Raw genomic sequence first — 7,103 nt, 5'->3', positions numbered from 1 at the left:
ATTCACCACCTCTATCACTTCTCAAGACCTTGATAAGATGCCCACTTTGCCTTTCCACCATCACTTGGAACTTTTTAAACACAGTGAACACTTCTGATTTTTGTCTCAAGAAATACACCCAAGTCATTCTAGAGAAATCATCAATAAAGGTTATGAAGTACCTGTTGCCACCATGAGTTTTTGTCTTCATTGGACCACATACATCAGTATGGACAAGCTCTAATGGTGTAGATGCTCTCCAAGCTTTCCCTTTAGGAAATGATTCTCGATGATGCTTCCCAATGGCACAACCTTCACACACTTCATTGGCTTCTTGAATTGTTGGTAAACCATGCACCATATTCCTCTGTTGTAGTTGCTTCAAACTCTGAAAATTTAGATGCCCAAACCTCCTATGCCAAAGCCAAGAGTCATCTAGAACATCAACCTTCAAAGCCATGTTGCTTGGATATTTGAAAGAGATAGAAAACTTCTGTTCTTCTCCATCTTGATGGTTGCCACAATCTGCATTTTCTTTTTCTTTTCATAGATTGTGCACAAATTATCATCAAAAAGTACCGGGTAACCATTCTCTTGCAGCTGCCCAACACTTAGAAGGTTTGATCCAATTCTGGAACCAACAACACTTCTCTTATGAATCTTCTTCCTTTCTTTGTTTCAACAACAAGTGTTCCTCTTCCTTTTTCTTGTACTAGATCACCATTGCCCATCTTAACTCTTTTGATCACAGATTTATCAATATCCACAAGAATGGACTGATTTGCTGTCATATGATTGCTGCAGCCACTATCAACAAACCAAACATTTTCATTTTTCGGTATAGTTGTTGCTTGACAAGCAAAGAACATGTTTGCCATCATTGTCTTGCTCTTCGGTGAAGTTTGCTTGATGCTTGCTCAGATCGCAATCCTTTTGCACATGTCCAAACCTGTTACAGTTTTGACATTTTGGCTTTCCTTTAAACCAACAAACACCAATGTGAAACTTTCCACAAGTTTTGCATTTCACCATAGCACTATAACTTGGACTACCCTTTTCTTCATTGCTGTTCTTCTTTTCCCACTTCTTGTTTTTTCCTTTCCAATTCTTCTTAGGCACATTGCTTTTGCCTTGAGAAGAACTAGGTTGATCAGAGTTCTTTGAACTAAGGCTAAGTGTTTGAAAGGCACTCTCCATTACACTTTCAGCACGCTTATTCAACCTTTGATTGTAGGCTTTTAGAGAACCAATGACTTTTTGAACCCCTAAGGTTTCAATATCTTTTGTCATATCAATAACAGAAACTATGGAATCAAACTTCTCCGATAAGCTAATAAGTATTTTCTGAACTACTCTCTTATCTTCTAGAGTTTCTCCATAAGCTTTCATTTGGTTCACTATATCTGTTAGCCTAGTGAGATAATCTTCAAGAGATTCACCATCTTTCATTCTAGTATATTCAAAATCTCTACGTAAAGATTGAAGTTTCACAGCTCTAACCTCAGTAGTACCTCTGTACTCTTCGTCTAGAACATCCCACGCAGATTTTGAAGTCTCCTCATTTGAGATTCTGGGGAAGATTTCCTCTGAGACTGCTCCATGGATTATTGCAAGAGCTTTAGCATCCTTCTTCATGTTTGATTTCAGCTCCATCTTCTGAGCTTCTGTCAAACCTTCTGTATTTGCAGGATTATCAAAACCATCTTCAACTAGATACCAAATATCATAGGATTTGAGGATTATCCTCATCTTGATTCTCCAGAAATCGAACTTTTCTCCAACAAATATTGGAGTTCGAAGATCACCACTTGAGCTTGAACTTGCCATGGTTGATTCTTCAAGAAACTTGATTAATTTCTCCTTCTTCTTTTTTCAGAAATCACAGCACCCAGCTTAGCCTTGATCAAACTAAGCTCTGATACCAGATGTTGGGTTGAGCTATTACTCACCTCCTTTGATCCAAGTTTACTGCCCTGTTATGCAACTGCTCTTCACAACTCCAATCAGGTACGTTGCCTTGATTAGCTTCTTAGATCAGTTGATCTCTTTGTCCTGCACTCAATCACACACATACACCAATATATATTTGATATAGAAGTGATGTATAATCACAAAGATACAAGAAGAAGCTGATATTGTTGAGAAAGGGGCTGTAGTATTCTGATACTCAGTCCTCTGTTTCCTTCTGATATTTCTTTGTTCAGATTTTCCTCTCTCTTACTGACTCTAGCAGAGCAGCATGGCTTATATGACAAACCCATGCCATAGACACAAAAGTCAAAGACTCTTAAATAACTTACAACAACTTATTTAACTAGAGTTAAAGAACCTAACTAGCATAAGGTTAGGAAAGTAACTAAGCATTAACTTTAACAGTTTGCTCGATTAAGTTGCTGGTTACCTCCATTAAAGCCTGCTTCTCTAGTTACAAAAGACAAATCATTGGTTTGCCGTTGACACTGTGTTTAAAACAATGAGATTGTCGGGTGTATTTTCGTTGTACTTGAGAGCGTCTTCAGTTTCAAGTGTTAATCTATTTCTTGTGGTGAATATGTTGGAGGTCTAACTATAATATTCTTCAGTATTGCAGAGGAGAAGCATGAAACAAGTACTGGTGTAGTGGTGTCAGGAGATGGAATTGAATTTCGTATGCGGACCATATATAGTCCGCCTCAACGGTGGAATGTCATGTCGAGGATTTGTTGAAGCTGCAACAACTCAACAAGAGTTCCTGGCCAGCGAGAAGGTTTGTTCTAACTACTGTGTTTAACTTATATCATTGTATTTGCTCGTGCTTTTGGAAAATTTGCTTTCAAGTGTTTCTAGCTATTGTGTTTAACTTCTTTCATTGGCATTCCAACAATGGCAAAATATTTTTGGTATTTTGTGTATATTATTTGTCTGACAGTCTAGGCACATATACATTGAGGAATCGAGGATGACCATTTTTCATGTCATATAATACACTTTGTCTACACAACCATTAGAACCATATGCTCTGAAGTGGTATATAATACATCAACTTACTTGGAGGGTTTACATTTTATAGTTGTAGCTGATATATTATAGAGAAGAAAGAAGAAAACTGAAAAGGGAAAAGGTCATTTTGTCAATATGCTAATTTCACTAATACAGATATATGTTGATTCATTATGCTTCTGATAAACCAGACAAGTATATTAAGCTGTGTTTCTTCTGGTTGCAGAGAATACTTGGGCAGCCTATCCCTGAGTACATTTCCAACGCAAACACACTATGTACATTCCCAACCTGGCACAGACCATGTACAATTTCATCAGTGGTTAATCCTAGATAAGTAGACAGTTTAGTTAACTCATTAACTAAGCTAGTTATTGATGGACTTTAGGTTGCTGGAACTGAAGACTGTTTGACAACATTCTCAGCTTGCTTTGATGCAAAATACCACATCCGATCAAGTAGGACTGGTTGAGAAGTAGCAGCTTGCTTTGATGCAGCATTTTTGACGTAGCATCCTGGCATGGCCACTGAATGGAAAACTATGATCATGCATGCCTTTCCAAATAACTTGCAATAGTGTAGAAACTAGAAACCACTGAAGTTTTTTCGGGATTGTAATTTTCTACTGCTACTTAGCTTGTGTTTGATTATTTTCATTTAGTGTTGCTTCATAGTTGTTGTTTCATATTAGGCGAGCATACATGAGTTTCCTTTTTGCAATGTTAAAAGATAAAAGCTTGTAGATCACAAACGAGTTACATTGACAATTGAGGCCTTATGTTCCATTGATTGAATTTGACAACAATAATAGCATATATCTGTTACACTTGGGCAAGACTAGCCTGTCTTAGCAAAGCACATGTAAAAATTAGAAATATATAATTACACCAGTGAGAACATTGTAAAACATAGCAAATAAATTATCAAACAAGCAACTGTCTCTTGAAAACAAATCCTATTTGCCTCAAAAGATTCCCAGGCCTTGTAGAAGACAAAGTGGAACACAAATTACACCTTGCTCCTTCATCTGCAAAGTTACCCTTTTTATGTGATAAGCAATCTGGACCTCCTTTGCCAAGGTAAGCATGTGTGTGAAGGATTTGATAATGGTATCCTCTGGGTCCAAACTTGTATAGCAATGCAGTCCTCTGCACGTTTTCGTTATCATGCTTTCCTTCGTACTCCACAGCAAGCTCATAACACCATTCATTAATTGCTCAACTAATGATACTCATTACAGTAACTTTCAGCACAGACCAATAACACTTGGTTCATCAAATGCATCCTTGTGCTAATCACCACAATGATATTTAATTCAAGCACCATTCCTTAATTGCTCAACTAGTAACACTCATCACAGTAACTTTCAGCACAGACCAATAACACTTGGTTCATCAAATGCATCCTTGTGCTAATTACCAAATGATATTTAATTCAAGCATTACCAACCCGAGATAATGTGCCCACTTTGTTTTTTCATCCATGTCATGTTTAAAGCACCTCTTCAAAATATAAGATCTTTAGAATTTAATTTACCCCGGCCACTAAAGGTTCCAGGTCCTAAAGTCTAACCATTGCAAAGAGGCAGCATCATGTATGCCTAGGAAGTGATACTAATGTCTGGAGCACATAATCTTATTTATTCCATAAACTAGGAGTACATTCCTATGACACTGACTCTGGCACTTGCTTTGCAAGCAAATCATCAATGATAGAAGTCCATTCCATTACTTTGAATGTGCTCATTAACTGCCTAACTCTGGTGATGATACAACTGTGATAATTTTGATATATTTGTGTTAATTTCTTATATGGAATATATTTTTACATCACCAATAATGCAATCCAACCATTACAAGGATCTTTTCATGTTTCTACCACTCTGCAAAACAATAGGATATATATTTTCTGCTCTTGTTCTATACAAATAAGGTTTTAAAAGAATGAACACGAACCAGAATAAGAACAACTCACGTATGTTTTTGGTCATCATTTGTATAAGATGGTTTAAAGAGCTCTACTGCTAAGTATAAGGTGATCTCAAATCCTGAAAATGTAATGCACTGCACAAGTTAATAACAGACCTTCAGTTTAACACGATAATAGTATTAACAAGATATTAATACTATTACAAAACAAGCCATCTAATCAATTAAATAAATGACATAAACTTTGATATTTTTGGACTGAGATAGAAAACAACCCAAAGAACTCAATTTTCATAAGATTATAAACGCGCCCATATAGGTTTCACCAATCTTTTGAAATAAAGGACCAACAGATATAATATGTAAGCAGAAGAGTACCTTGAGACTATCAGAGAAGAGCAAGATCTGATGTATATGAACCCCATCAGAATTAGATGCTACTCATGGAATGGGGTAGTCATTGTTCCCATGAAGCCCAAGACTTTTAGAAAGTGAACTAAGATTTCCTTATGCTGCAAACAATCAAGCCAACAATATCAAACCCAAATTCCAAAGCAAAGTACGGGACTGGGATAACCAGGAAAATATCCTAAATAAGAATCACCACATCCACTGATTATAACCCTCAAAACACATAACTTCAAATCTGATTCTGTGTTAAAATGTCTATTCTAATTCTACCATTGAACAGCTCTATACGAATACTCAAATACAATGTTAGTGAACATGGCACTGTTAGTCCTTTAAAATATGCCTAACTATAATAATTTATTTCTGCTAGGTGGACTTTAGGATGATTAATCTGGAGTCAAGAAAGTTAATCTAGAGAAACTAAAGGCAGAGAGCATGGCAATTGTGTGAGCAGTAAAAAGGAATTATCATGTTGTCTCTCTGATACACATAATTAACAACATGGTTAAGGCTTAGTTTGGGATTGCTGTGCTGTGAGGGGAAGCACTTCCGAACTTGCTGTGAGAGGAAGCACTTCCGAACTTGCTGTGAGGAGAAACAGTTGAGGTGTTTGGTAAACTTTTTAAAAGTGCTGTGAGGTCCAAAAGCAATTTCTAGGTGTTTGGTAAGTTGCAAGGCAAAAGTGCTTTGGCTGGGTATAATTACCAAAATGGTCATACATGCTCAGATATGCTACTAAAATACTTAATTTTGTTTTTTGATTATGTAACCATACCAAATTAAAAAAAAAATCTCTTGTATTATTCTTGTACCCTTGGTTGGACCAAATAAAAGATTTACTTTAAACCCTTCAATATGCATATTATGTTTTACTATTACACAAAATCTCGTCTAGAATATTTGGATTAATTTCCCAACCATAGTTCAACGGGAACCATTACACAAAATATATTAAAGTCACTTGAAAATTACAACTAAATGCTAAATAGATGCATTCATTAGACTTTGTGCAATTGCATTTCTTAGCACCTCCATTTCTTGTCTTCCTGAACCATCTCCATCATGTTCATTATCCTCCATCTCTTCACTAGTCTCTTCACTTGAGTAATTTCCACTTTCATCAAAATCAATATCTTGTTGAGCATATCTTCTTATATAATTATGAAGAGCCATAGTAGCAATAACTATCTTCACTTGTTTTTCATAAGGAAAATGTGGCATATCACGTAAAATACTCCATTTCTTTTTCCATACCCCAAAAGTGCGCTCAATAACACCCCTTAGTGAAGAATGTGCATGATTGAATATTTCTTTATGACCGGTCGGTTCATCACCTCTACGAAAATGTGGAAGGTGGTACCGCTCACCTTTATAGGGTCCTAAATAACCCTTCATTTGTGGATATCCTGCATCCACCACATAGTATTTTCCTGAAATTAAAAATTATAAAGAATGATTGATCTTAGTAAAATAAAAGATAATAAGTTATTATTTGTGTAATTCCGGAAAAATAAAATACCATTTGGGGGTTTAGGAAAATTCGATCGAGGATTGCGTAGAGCTGATAAGAATACTCTACTATCATGGGCGGTGCCTTCCCACCCTGCACATACAAATGTGAATTGAATGTTGAAGTTGCAAATAGCCAATACATTTTGGGTGGGTATCCCTTTTCTTCCAATGTATGGCACTTGATCACATGGAGATATCGAAGCTTGGACATGAACACCATCAATAGCGCCAATGCAATCCTACATATTAGTACTACAAATCGTACTGTACCGAATGAAAAAAAAAAAATGGCTT

The 7,103-nt window shown here is 36.3% G+C and overlaps 1 long non-coding RNA gene across 1 annotated transcript; it reads right to left on the bottom strand.

Moving 5' to 3' along the window:
- Nucleotides 1-3,686: 3,686 nt before the first annotated feature.
- LOC121050909 lies at nucleotides 3,687-5,685 on the bottom strand. Its single transcript, XR_005804313.1, has 2 exons — nucleotides 5,265-5,685; nucleotides 3,687-5,021 (listed from the first exon to the last, which is right to left on the bottom strand). It is a non-coding gene; the product is annotated as an uncharacterized LOC121050909 (long non-coding RNA).
- Nucleotides 5,686-7,103: the final 1,418 nt, after the last annotated feature.

Source organism: Rosa chinensis, unplaced genomic scaffold, assembly GCF_002994745.2.
Source record: "Rosa chinensis cultivar Old Blush unplaced genomic scaffold, RchiOBHm-V2 RchiOBHmChr0c40, whole genome shotgun sequence".
Taxonomy (NCBI): Eukaryota; Viridiplantae; Streptophyta; class Magnoliopsida; order Rosales; family Rosaceae; genus Rosa; species Rosa chinensis.
Note: the sequence above shows the minus strand (reverse complement) of the source record. Positions and strands in the feature narration are given on the sequence as shown.